The 13,728-nt window shown below is 37.6% G+C and overlaps 1 pseudogene; it reads left to right on the top strand.

Annotated features, from left to right (window-relative positions):
* Nucleotides 1–13,728, top strand: part of LOC110256344 — a 73,793-nt pseudogene that overhangs the window by 28,774 nt on the left and 31,291 nt on the right.

The following is a 13,728-nucleotide window of genomic DNA, read 5'->3' as shown; positions in this document are numbered from 1 at the left end:
ACATCTGAACCAAAGCTGTCTTTTTACTAAACTAAGCTGCTTGCTAAGAATAGTGTCAAAAAGTTTAAAATCCAAATTGATCTGAGACTGGAAGAAGCATGCAAAGACTGTCAGAAATGCATTTTTAAAAAGCTGTGTTTGAGGGAAAAGATCAATAAGTAACAGTGTGTTGATTAGGGCCAACATTACAATATTGATGAGTAATATAGAGGAGCAGAAGAAACCCTCAACTTTTGTTTTGTTTTGTCTTCTCCATCGAATAGAATGATCTTCAGACCATGGGAGGGCAAAACAAATATTGGTTACAGGGGAATTTAAATCTATATGGATGAAGATTTTACAAGACAGCACCTAACAAATCTAAATGAGCTCAGGTCTCCTCCTAGATGAAATATGCCCTTGAAGACTAGGATGACCTCGAATAGATCAATACTCCTGTTATGTTTCCTCAGAACCCCGTACAAGACAGGGTATGCTATGCTTTGTAAGTATATCTTTGTTTGTGGTCATTCCAATGATTACTTTCCTATCTAAACTGCCTGTTCTGTGTTGGCCTCCCTGCTGCTCCCCTGGTGATGAGTACAGTGCCTGGGATGTAGTTGAGACTTAAGACAACTTCAAGGAATGAACGGGTTTATGGAGTCCTTGTGTAGAGCACCTCTGAGGAATCAGTGGGAAGTGAAGGGGATGATTACACTCTGATTGTAAAAAGATGTTGATGGCAAAAATAGGGACACTCTTGATAAGAAGTCACAATCTGGTAGCTTAAAGAACAAATAAAGCTGGCAGGAATCTGTTGACTGGTACAGAAAAAGTTATTGAATCTGAATTCTTTTAGGGGATATGTAGTTTATAGTTTATCACAGTTTCCACCTGCTCTTCTATTTTTCCCAATTTTATCCCCTGGTTAGTTCTTGGAAGCAGTTGTGTTTTAGGGTCCAGTAGATTGTTGACATGGATCCTGTGCGAAGTTCTAGAATACGTCATTGCAAAGCTGTATCATTTGTAAATAATTGGAAAGAAGAAATGAACTCTAAGCCATAGGACAAAATATTTTCAACTAACTCCTTTCTTTGATAGTATTTAACAGAGAAATGCAGTAAATCAGGACAGTGGAAAGCTAAAGGATTCTCTTAGCACTGCCACCTGTTCAACCTGTTTATCAATAATTGACATTGATGAATCATATCCAAATGGAATTTTCCAGCATCTTTCTAAATAAAATACCTGTATGGCCATTTTTAATTAATAAGTTTTGGTTGATATTTTTAGACTTTCTATTTCTGTAGTTGAGGACCTAGTACTCTTAACAGAATCCTTGATAATGTTCATAATCTAATTTATTACATGATTAGATATTACAATATTGATATATTACATGCAGTGGGTTTCTTAAAACAGAGTAAAGATAGAAGTTACCCTCCCACAAAAAAAAATAAGACAACTCTCCTACATAAAATATGGACATGTTTAAAAATTTCTCTACATTATCACAATCATTTCTACTCCTACTCAGTTTTTTCCCATTCAATCTGTTTAAGGATAGTTTAGAGCATCTTAGGTTCCAAAACAAAAGGGCATATATTTCCTCATCTTTTTACCACACTGTGTGTAAAATAGTATGTAGAGGATAGGATGATAATGATCTAATCAGTGTGTACGTTTCTGATGCTACCTTAGGATGAATTTGGTGATTCTCTTAGTATTGTACAACTTTGAAAGACGTGGTCTGTGATCTTAAGAAAATTATGTCTGTGAGCCTTTTCCTCCTTGGGACAGGAATTAATATTTTCCTCCTAAAGGGTTATTTAGAGGATTTTATGAGATTGTATATAACACCTATCTTATACTGAATGCCCTAGACCTAATGTGCCAGCCCTCTGCTAAGCTTATCAGATACATTATTTGTGTATAACCTACAATAAATCAGGATACTCTGCTGCCCCTTCAGTTGTAGGAAAAATCAAATCTCCAAATCCAAAATCCTAAGATTTCTTCTCATTTTCAAAGAACTTGTTGTCTAAGCACTAACTCATCCTATTGGGACTTTCAACATTTGATACCAACTTTGTTTGAAAGAATGAAAACTCCTTCTTCAGACTTTTTTTTTTTTTTGGTCAGAGATCACTCACTGATCTCTGAGTTGATAGTTTTGTACTATCATGGGAAAGTATTATATCACATGTGGCACAAAATGTTACCTTTTTGCTGGTTGTTGCCCATTACTTCTCTCCCCGTCACCTTCTTCTTATTTTTTTCTTAGATTTCCCTGGGAACTTCAAATTGATTTGTCTTCTATCATGCAAAACTAGTTATCCTTTTAAAAAGTTTTGATTATCTGTTATCTAGGCTCTTGAGATGCTACTTTCTACACCGTCATTTACTAAGATAGTTTTCTTTAAAAAAAAAAAAATTCATTTATCCATGTGTTGTATTCACATAGTTAAAAATGAAATAGCACTAAAGGGCATATTTAGAATCAAATATAGGCTCCTGTCCTATTCTTCCTCGTTTTCAAGTCTTGTTCTAATACATCACCTTCAGCTCTTTTACAGATATCTTGTAGATATCTTCTCCAACTTCCATATGCTGCAGGTGTAGCCCATAAAAAAAAAAGAAAAGAAAAAAAAAAGGTTATAGAAGGAATTAAAGTTGCTACTAAGCTGACTTTGTAATATCTTTTTTTTAATCTTTTTTTTATCTTTTTTTTTTTTTAATCTTTTTATGGCTGCTCCCATGGCATATGGAATTCCGAGGTTAGGGGTCAAGTCAGAGCCTATGCCACAGCCACAGCAATACAGGATCTGAGCTGCGTCTGCAACCTACACCACAGCTCATGGCAACGCCGGATCCTCAACCCACTGAGCAAGGCCAGGGATCAAACCCACAACCTCATGGTTCCTAGTCTGATTCCTTAACCACCGAGCCATGACAGGAACTCCTTTTACAGATATCTTGTAGATATCTTCTCCATATGCTGTAGGTGTGCCCATAAAAAAAGAAGGAAAAGAAAAAAAAAGGTTACAGAAGGGATTAAAGTTGCTACTAAGCTGAATTTGTGATATCTTTTTTTGTTTTTAATCTTTTTATGGCTGCTACCATGGCATATGGAAGTTCCCAGGTTAGGGGTCAAATCAGAGCTGTAGCCCCTGGCCTATGCCACAGCCACAGCAATACAGGATCCGAGCCACCTCTGCAGCCTATACCACAGCTCATGGCAATGCCAAATCCTTAACCCACTGAGAGACGCCAAGGATTGAACCTGCGTGCTCATGGATGCTAGTCAGATTCATTTCCGCTGATCCACGACAGGAACTCTGTGACTTTGAGATATCTTGATGGGCCCAAAGTAATCACAAGTTCCTTTTAAGTAGAAGAGGGAGACAGAAGAGAAAGAATTAGAAAATGGGCCATGAGAAGGACTTATTTTAATGCTGCTGGCTTTGAAATGGAAGAATGGGGTCAAGAGCTAAGGAATGCAAATAGTCTCTGGAAGCTGGAATAGGCAAGAAAACTAGTTCTCCCATAATGTCTCCAGAAGAAACACAGCCCAGCCAACACTTTGATTTTAACCCTATGAGATTTATTTCAGATTTCTGATCTCCAGAACTGTAAGATAGTTTTGTTTTTGGTTTATGCCACTACATTTGTAGTGATTTCTTATAGCAGCAGCAATAAGTAACGAACACATTTATAAGTAAAAGTATGTTTGTTTATGTGTGCGTGCACACGCACGCACGTTGTGTGTGTGTGTGTGTGTGTGTGTGTGTGTGTGTAGCTATAAGAGGAAAAGAGTGGTACATGCTCACTTGAAAGGACTGGGCAAAGGGACATGGTTTAGCAGTAGCTCCAGAAGTTTCTTGTAGCTCAAAGACGAAGAAGAGATTGGAGATGCAAAGGTACCACTTAGTGGTCAGGATAGGAGGGAATCCATTTTCATCCTGGACACAGGCAGGGCAGTTACTCTTCTTGCTCGAAGGAATTTAAAATGCCTCTAATTTTGCTACAGTGTTCAGAGTTGTAGGCTCTGTCACAGGATACCTAAATTAGGGAGAAACGATAGATGGAGGAAATAAGCATAAACCAGTCCTGGTGGAATTAGGAGCTTGTGTTGTTCTCTGCATAGTGGAGAGGACAAATATCCATAGTATAAACTAATTAACACTATTCTTAAAGTAGCCTTTTAGCTATTCTAGGCTTAAGGGCTGGAGGCCAGATGGGAGGCAATCCCAGGTGCACCAATAAGGAAGTGAGGCAGAGAAGTGAAGGAAGCTGATATTGTAATGAGAAGATAACCAGTGACACAGCAGGGCTTAGTCTTATTGGGCACCTCTGGGAGTCAGTGCAGTCCTCACCTCTGTTTGTCAGTGTTTGAAGGCTGCTCAAGGGAAGCCTTGGATTCCCCTGTGCATAGGTTGAGCATTCTTTGGCAAGTATTTAAAGCCCTCTATTTAGAGCTGCAAATGCTTGAAGTAAAAAGCCTGAAGCAGGTATGGGAATGGCAGATGCCAAGGATTTATATTCTGCTTTCCTACCTATCATGACACAGGGAATATGACATGTCAGACATAAGAATCTATGAGATATCTAGGATCTAGACGCTAGTGAGATCTAGAAGAAGAAAAATCAGACTGTCAATGGAAACACTTTTTCTTGGCCACAATGATTAATAGTCATGGAGAAGAGGGATTAGAAATGGATATAAAAGACTTTTTCACATGGCATAGAGATGTTAACTATATAGGAATCTATATATATATATATGCAGACTCAGACTTGAGTATTGCAGCCAATATGTAGATGCCCAAAGGAGACAAACAAGATAAATAGAACCAAAGGTGCATTCCAACAGGGTTTATTTTGCTTTATGTGTATCCCATGTTACACTTTATTTTCCTTTTGTAAACATACCAAAAAAAAAAATCAAGGCCCTAGTAGGCACACTTCCCATGCAAGTGTGCAATATGTGTTGAGAATAAAGGTCAAGGAATTGGTCTTACCCACTTTCCTTCCCTGAAGATAGAACAGTTGGGAGCATTATCTTCATGCACTAAGAACTACCACTTAAAGTAATAGCAGTCTCAGACTATAGAGGGTCACAGCAGGCTTAACTAACCATGGCAGATGTAATGGCTCAGGAATGAACAGGGTAAAAAATAAGTCAAAAAACAAACATTTGGACATAACATTTGAAGACTAGTCAGTTATCTATCAAGATCTGGCAAGACACAGATGAACAACTGTTCCTTTTTGCATGTTATGTTCTCTCATCTCTTAGGAAAGAACATTAAAAAGAAAAAAAAATCAAGAGCTCTAGCCTTGAGACCAGATGAAGCTTCAAATGCTCTTATTCCAATGTTTACCAGCTTTGATCTTGAGTCTCAGTTCTTTCATCTGTTAAGTTGAGAGGATATCTTCCTCAGGTAGTTGTAGTGAGGGGGAATTGGATTAATACATAAAGCTTCTTTTTATTGTAAACTTTGAATTGAGTGTTCATCCTCATTTCTCCTTGTTCAATCCTGGGCTTTCTCAGATTACAGGATATTTGCATCATTGTGTTTGAGTTCAAGATTGTTTACTGATGCCCTTTTTAGTTATAAGTACTCTACTAGTACTGGCAATGCCAAAAAGAATGGAATGCAGATCTAGTCATTGATGGGTTCAAAATACAGTGACGGTATAGGCAATGAATCACCTCAGTGCATAGTGTTATGTACTACAGTAGAAATATATACAAAATATTAGCGGAGCTCAGATAACAGGCTAATTGATTCTCCTGGGGAGATGGAAGAAAAAAGAGGACACCAGAGAGAGAAAGTAATATTTGAGCTGTGCCTTGAAGAATAAGTGTGATTGTTTATTTTAAAAGAGAAAAGAGAGAGACTACTCTAAGCACAGGGACCATCTTAAGAACTGTGTTTCATGGAGGTCCTGTTGTGGCTCAGCAGTAATGAATCCGACAGTATCCATGAGGATGCAGGTTCAATCCCTGGCCTCACTCAGTGGGTTAAGGATATGGTGTTGCAGTAAGCTGTGGTATAGGTCACAGATGCAGCTTGGATCTTGTGTTGCTGTGGCTCTGGCTTAGGCTGGCAGCTGCAGCTCTGATTTGACCCACAGCCTGGGAATTTCCATATGCCACAAGTGCAGCCCTAAAAAGCAAGCAAGCAAACAAACAAACTAAAAAACTGTGTTTCAAGTACATTTATATGTAGATGCCTGAACAACCTCTGGGGCAAACAGTTGTTCTGGACTTTTAGAGGTACCTCCACAAATGGTACCATGAATCATTTTGTAAAGAAAGCCAACACTTGGTTTTCATAGCTGTTGTATGGGTGACTTGAATGATCTTCTGATCTTTTTGCTATCATTTTGAATGTATTTGGACAATGTAGAAGGGTGCACCAATTCAGAGACCCAACTTCAAACAAGTTAAACCGTCTAGAATTAGCCACGGAGTATAAAATGGTAAAAAACTTATATAAAGGCTCTGAGTAGAAGAAGAGCCATCATGGGTTCCATGGGCTTAATTTTAAATTTATATTTAAATTGCAGAAAATATGCATGTATATTATCAATACATAAGGATTTAGAGTAAAAAATGAAAATTGAGATTTTTGGCTAAATATGGCAGACTTTTGGCTAAGAATAGCACACATATTTTAACCCATGCTTCCTCTTTAAACTCCAATGAATATGTGATTTTTAAAGTTATAAATCCACAATTACAAGGAAAACCCTAGAGGAGGTGGCAGTATAGTAGATAGATGAAAGCTGAAATCAGCACATCAAAGAAAGTTGAAATGTAGACTGGGTAGGAGGTGAAGCCTAGTAGCATTGGCGGTCGGTCGGGACCACATGGAGACATGAGGTATTTTGGAAACTGGGAGTGTGAGTAGGACTGAAAATCAGGATTATTATTAGTAATGATTTTTAGGCTTTTAAGAAGTCAACGTCTGGATTTCCTCCTTCAGCTCACACTGTTGGATACCCCCTGCTCCCTTTCCCTGAGTGAAGGCAGGTGGATTTTCTGGAGAGGTGGAGTCAGTGTGGACATTTTAGAGTCTGGGGAGGAAGGTCCGAACGGGTACGTGAGAGAAGGATCAGAGGGCTGTTGAATTTTTTTTTTTTTTGAAGTCTTGTAGAATTGTTTAACAATGTAAATAACTTTGTAAAAAAAATTAAAGAGACTATTCTCCTTCCTCACTGTAGGACTTGATGATGAAGAGGTTCTCTCAGGCCCTCACAGGAAAAAAAAATTTGTTTTGGGCCCATGTGAGTATTATAGTGTAATTAATTAATTTTATTTACTTTGGCCGTGCCTGGAGCATACAAAAGTTCCATGCAAAAGGCCAGGGATTGGACCCATACCACAGCACGAGCCACAGCAGTGTCGAGCCACAGTAGTGACAATGCCAGATCTTTAACGTGCTTGGCCACCAGGGAACTCCCTACAATGTAATTTATGTTTGAGCAATACTTCAGTATTCTGGAGAGAAGGGAGGATTTGTATGACAAAAAGGAGCTGGATGAAGAAAATTTATGGATATTTTTTTTTACCATTTTATAATACTAGATTTTTTTCAATAAAATAATAATGATCAAAATTTTGTTACAAACATTGTTCTGATTTCAGGTGTTGGGAATCATAGCACCAGGGATTTAAAAAATTTCATCCTGGGAGTTTCTGTTGTGTCTTAATTAGTTATGAACTTGTCTAATATCCATGAGGATGCGGGTTCAATTCCTGGCCTCGCTTAGTGGGTTAAGGATCCAGTGTTGCCATGAGCCGTGATGTAGGCTGCAGATGCGAGTAGAATCTGGCATTGCTGTGGCTGTGATATAGGCCAGCAGCTGCAGATCTTATTCCACTTCTAGCCTGGGAACTTCTATAGGCTGCAGGTGCAGCCCTAAAAAGCAAAAAAAGGGAAAAAAGTTTCATCCTATCTCTGATTCAACCTCCTGCAAAAAACTCAATAACTTATGCTCAGTTTTCTGTCAAATGTAAATAAGATTTACACGTTGTTCAGTCAAACACATAACATTGATTTAGTGCCCAGTGGTCATCTGAGCAGTGAATACATCCTTCCCTGCAAATGATGGCATCTTATCCTGTGGCCTGAAAGGAAGTGTTTTCTTATTACCAAATTGTTACTTTACTACCAAGATAAAATTGAAATATTGAATATGTGACTGGAAATAATCTGAAACTTTTCTTAATCCAGAATTTTTACTTCCAAGTGAGTGTTCTTTTTGAAGTATTCACCTAGGAAAATTAGATGCTAAAGTAAGTCATGTTATTTTTGAATTCTTCCTTTGGAGCCTGAAGAATGGTTTTTATCTGTGTCTTCAAAACAAGCCGACCAATCACCCAATGGAAAAATGGGCAAAAGATCTGAATAGACTGTTCTCTAAGGAAGATATATAGATGGCCAGCAAGCACATGAAAAAATGCTCAACATCTCTGATTATAAGAGAAATGCAAATCAAAACTACCATGAGATACCACCTCACACCAGTCAGAAAGGCCGTCATTAATAAGTCCACAAATAACAAGTGCTGGAGGGGCTGTGGGGAAAAGGGAACCCTCCTGCACTGCTGGTGAGAATGTAAGCTGAGTATAGCCACTATGGAGAACAGTTTGGAGATACCTTAGAAATCTATGCATACAACTACCATATGACCCCGCAATCCCACTCTTGGGCATATATCTAGACAAGTTTCCTTGAAAAAGACTCTTGCACCCACATGTTCATTGCAACACTCTTCACAATAGCCAGGACATAGAAACAACCCAAATGTCCATTGACAGATGAATTGATTAGGAAGATGTGGTATATATACACAATGGAATACTACTCAGCCATAAAAAAGAACAAACTAATGCCATTTGCAGCAACATGGATGGAACTAGAGACTCTCATCCTGAGTGAAGTAAGGCAGAAAGAGACAAATACCACATGAATTCACTTATATCTGGTATCTAATATATGGCACAAATGAACCTTTCCACAGAAAAGAAAATCGTGGCTTGGAGAATAGACTTGTGGTTGCCTAGGGGGAGAGGGAGGGAGTGGGAGAGATCAGGAGCTTGGGGTTTTTGGATGTGAACCATTGCTCTTTGAATGGATTTACAATGAGATCCTGCTGTGTAGTGTTGAGAACAATGTCTAGATACTTATATTGCAACAGAACAAAGGGTGGAAAAAAAATGTATACATGAAAGTGTAACTTGGTCCCCATGCTACACAGCAGAAAAAAATACATTAACAAACAAACAAACAAACAAAAAAACAAAAAACAAACTGAGACCATTTGAAATTAAGTCCAGTGAATGGGTTATATATGAAAGTCAGTAAATTCTATTTTAGAAAGTAAAATTGAGAAAGGGAAATATAGAAATGCCTCTGAGTTTTGTATGTGAATGCCGATCAATTCTAACAGCTTAATATTTTTTCTTCAGGTGACCATTTCAAAAGAGATTACCCATTGGGTATATTGATGTTACAAGATAAAATAATTCATGGCTAAACATTCAACAGTTTACATCTTATTGGTCAGATTTATGCTGATTCAGTGATTTTATCCTTTCTTTGCATGTGTAGCTATATTCACAGCACCTTCATTTATTTTAATTTGTTAACTCCTGTGAGGTCATTATTCTGTAGACTTAGTGCAGTGTCATAATCAGGTAGCTAAACTATTTTTCTGTATATGATGAAATTAATAATAGAGATAATGTACATGTCCTCAGGGACTGCTAATGTTTGCACAGAACATGAAACAAAACATCTTCAGACTGTGTAGACTAGCACACAGTTAAATTCCTGAGATTAGAGCACTGATGGGGGTAGTTAGAGAGGTGGTTAGAGGGCAGGTTAGATTATGAAGGATTCATAAAATCAAAGTACATGGGCTTTTCAGATGCCTTTAATCCAGTTCTCTCATTATGCAGAAGAATAAACAAAGGCCCAGGGGGTGATTTTCCTAATATGAATGGAAGGACAGGACTCCAGTTATAGGATTCAGAACTTTATTTCTTCCTGGTCTCTCTTCCTATTCCAAGCTTCAGGATACCTTTGAAATATGTAGTTTGTCTTTAATGCTTTCTTACCTGAAATCTCATCTCTCTTCTTTTTTTCTCTTTCTTTTATAAGGCTCTGTACTAAAAATTTCCCCTCACATTTCTTTCCTCTCAACTTGAAGTTCTTTTATATGAAAGGGGGAAGGTTCTGAAAGCCTCCAATCTAAACTGGGATATATCTGCTATAGGTGAGGTGAAAAAGCTAAGAGGAATTTGCTTTCAAACCTTAATAACAGAAGCCACTATAAGTGAAATTTCTAACAATTCATTTCTTTTGGTGAGGTCTTTCCAGCCCCTTGGTGTAATAGAACTGTGGTAAAACTATTGAAAGGTATACGATCATATCCATCCTTCTCTGTTATCAGGAGGGTTCATTATGCTACTTTGAATCATGTTCTTTTTTTTTAATTAAGTTAATTTTACTGTAATTATACTTGTACAACCATCACCAAAACCAATAATTTTGGAACATTTCCATCCCAAACCCCCAGACCACCCGCCCTCCACCCCCCACCTGTCTCCTTTGATAATCATAAGTTTTTCAAAGTCTCCGGGTCTGATTCTTTTCTGCAAATAATTTCATTTGTATCCTTTTTTTAGATTCACATATAAGTAAGTGATAGCATAGAGTGTTGGTCTCTCACTGACTAACTTCACTTAGTATGATAATTTCTAGGTCCATCCAGTATTGCTGCAAGTGCCAATATTTCATTCTATTTTATGGCTGAATATTATTCCATTGTCTATATATGAATCATGTTCTATATAGTCTGCTTAGAGTCATGGATGGAGAAGACAACTAGGGGAAACTGAGACAACTTAAATTAATTTACATTCTGGGCCTACACCTAGACTTGGAAGAAGAGAAGAGATTTAGAAGCAACGAGAAGGCAGCAGGAGAGGAGATGGCATAATGAAACTAAGAGCTTTTGGAGGAATTTTGAGGTTGGATGAGAAGAGTTTTCCACCTTTTTCCTGGAATGGAAATCCAGGGAGAGGCAGATATGGGTAGAGGACGTGTTAAGAAGTTTTTTGTGTGAGTCATTAGATACAATTTTTCCTTCTTTGCCTCTATAAGAGACTTCACAGTAGGCGTGCTGCTTTTCAAGTCTTTGAGGAGTTGGATTTTTGGGTTTTTTTGGGTTCATCTCTGTGCTAAGATAAGCCTCAAAGTTGGAGCAAAAAAAAGTTTCGTATGGAAAATACAACTATTCCTTCCCACCTTCCTACAATGCCCAGGCCAAGTTTTCACAATGTGCATTAACAGGAAAAATGACTCTGTCAGGAACCAAGAGGCTGAGATTGGATATAAATTTAATTAATGCTTGTAAACAGCTGAGAGGTGGAAATGGAGACCAACTTGCTAAGTGCTTTTGTCCTCATCTCTCTCTCTGTCTTTTTAAAAAATGTTATAAAGATTAACTATGGCAAATGAAATCTGTTGACTTGCTGGCTAGTTAACAAATCTAGTCCCTGACCAATGAGGTTACAGTTTCCAATAGCACTTTTAAGACATTGTTGTTACTAGCTTATTCCATAATCTGACCAGTTTATTTATGATATGAGAGAAGACAAGTCCTAAATGCTATTATTATACAACCTTAATAAATATCTGGGGCCACACTGGAGATATATAAAGAACACTTTTCAGTCTTCCTGGCGTCCCTTTTCCAACCATAACTCTACCCACCATTATCTCTTGGTCTGGAGTGTGACACTAATCTAGATGACTGTTTGTTTCATTGCAGCCTCTTTTTTTCCAATCACAATAAAAACAGAAGTGGCAGGATATTAAAGACAAAATGGATAGTGCTAAAAAAATTACAGTTTAACTTCTCATTTATCAATGTAATTGAAAGTTACTAGCAGGGTGTATGGTGCCAGTGTTTCTATCAGGGCGTGAGTAATCTATTTATGCAGCATAATTCATCCTTCTGAGGTTCTAATGAGGACTGCTTAATTCAGGTTTTAATCAAACCTGACAAATCATCGTTGAAGTTGGCAATAGACTTCTTCACAGGTGCCATTTCCCTGCCAGTTTGACATTGCTTAGATTCATCTCTCTCTCCAGGTTTCACTTATTATAACAACAAAAAAAAAGGACTGGTCTTCAACACCAGAATGCCAAATGTTCCTGGTCCTTTTTTTTTTTTTTTTTTTTTTTACTTTTCGATGCCATTAGTAGCAAGCTGTTTTTATTTATTATTATTTTTAACATTGGCAATAATGAAGAAGAAACATGATTATTTTTTCCAAACACATTTATCTTGTTTTACCAAATATATGCATTCCTTGAGCAGGTTCATGTTCCACATCTTGCTGTCACGCAATAGTACATTTGACTTAGGATCCCTCTGCTGATGTCTGCTGGTGGAGAGTTCACTGGTTTATGGAGCCCCAGAGCCTGAAAGCCGACATCTCATTTGAAAAACAAAACTGGTCTTTTTCCGAGAGAGTACAACACAGGTGAGGGATTCATAGCACAAAAATGTATGGATTTTAATAGTGCAGAAATGAATGTTGGGGTTTATAATTTCTCTGTTAACATGTAACCAGATAGGTTCCATGCCCCAGAATAGGATTATGACCTCTAAAAACAGCAGAGTATATTCTGATAACCTAAGTTTTCCCCTAAAAACAGCTTTATAATTACATGCAGGCTTTCAGTTTCTAAATTCCTTTAGTATGTATTAAATAATTTTTCTTTACAATAACCTTTTGTAGCAGGTAATGCACATAAAAACATTCTACTTTATAGCTAAACCAGCAAAATCAGAGAGGGTAGTTTATTTGCCCAAGGTCATACAGTTGGAAGTAATGGTATCTGACCTCCAAGATATGTCAACCCCAAGATTTGTGTCCTTACCACTGATACATGGTAACTCATTGATGTCAGGGGGGACCAGCCTTTGACAGAATTCTTGCTGTACCTAAAATGATCTTCATCATGATCTAGGAAATAAAACTGTTTATTTAGGCTACCTGTAATTCTTTGGAAGGTTGTATAAGTGAGACAGTTCCTCCTAAGGCTTTATTCGTAATTCCAAATCATTTGCTATTTATCATGCCTATCTTTCATTATAGACTATATCGAAAGCAGACACTTTTGACTTACAAGGATTCTAAGTCTTAACTGTGGATACCAAACACATTGCTGTAAAAATCAGATGTTTCCCCTCAAGCATTATGGCAAATCTCTGGTCTCATTCTTTGCTGTAGCTCATAGAAATATTTAGCTGGGAGGAATCTAAGAGAGTGCACAGCATAGCATGTTTATTTAAAGCAAAAGAAAAGGAGGACCGGTGAGGGTAAGTAATTTATTTAAGGGCAATAACTAGTCATTTCCAGAGTATCTCACTTTTTAGATCATATGAGTCAACAATCATTGTCTCTGTGGGTACATTTAAAGGATTATTCACCTAAATTCTATTGTAGGCATTGATGAAGGTGATTTTGCTCAGAATTGGGGTAGGAAACTTTTCTGGATGGACTTGCTCCTCATGCATTGGAGGTTGAGAATCAGAGCTTGTCAGGGATTAAGCGGAACTACACAGCCTCATCTTTTGCATGTGGCATGCCCTTATCTATTTTTTTATCATTTATTTATGTATATATATTTTTTCTACTGTACAGCATGATGAGCC

This window comes from Sus scrofa, chromosome 13 (genome assembly GCF_000003025.6).
Source record: "Sus scrofa isolate TJ Tabasco breed Duroc chromosome 13, Sscrofa11.1, whole genome shotgun sequence".
NCBI lineage: Eukaryota > Metazoa > Chordata > Mammalia > Artiodactyla > Suidae > Sus > Sus scrofa.
This window is presented reverse-complemented; position numbering and strand designations above follow the sequence as displayed.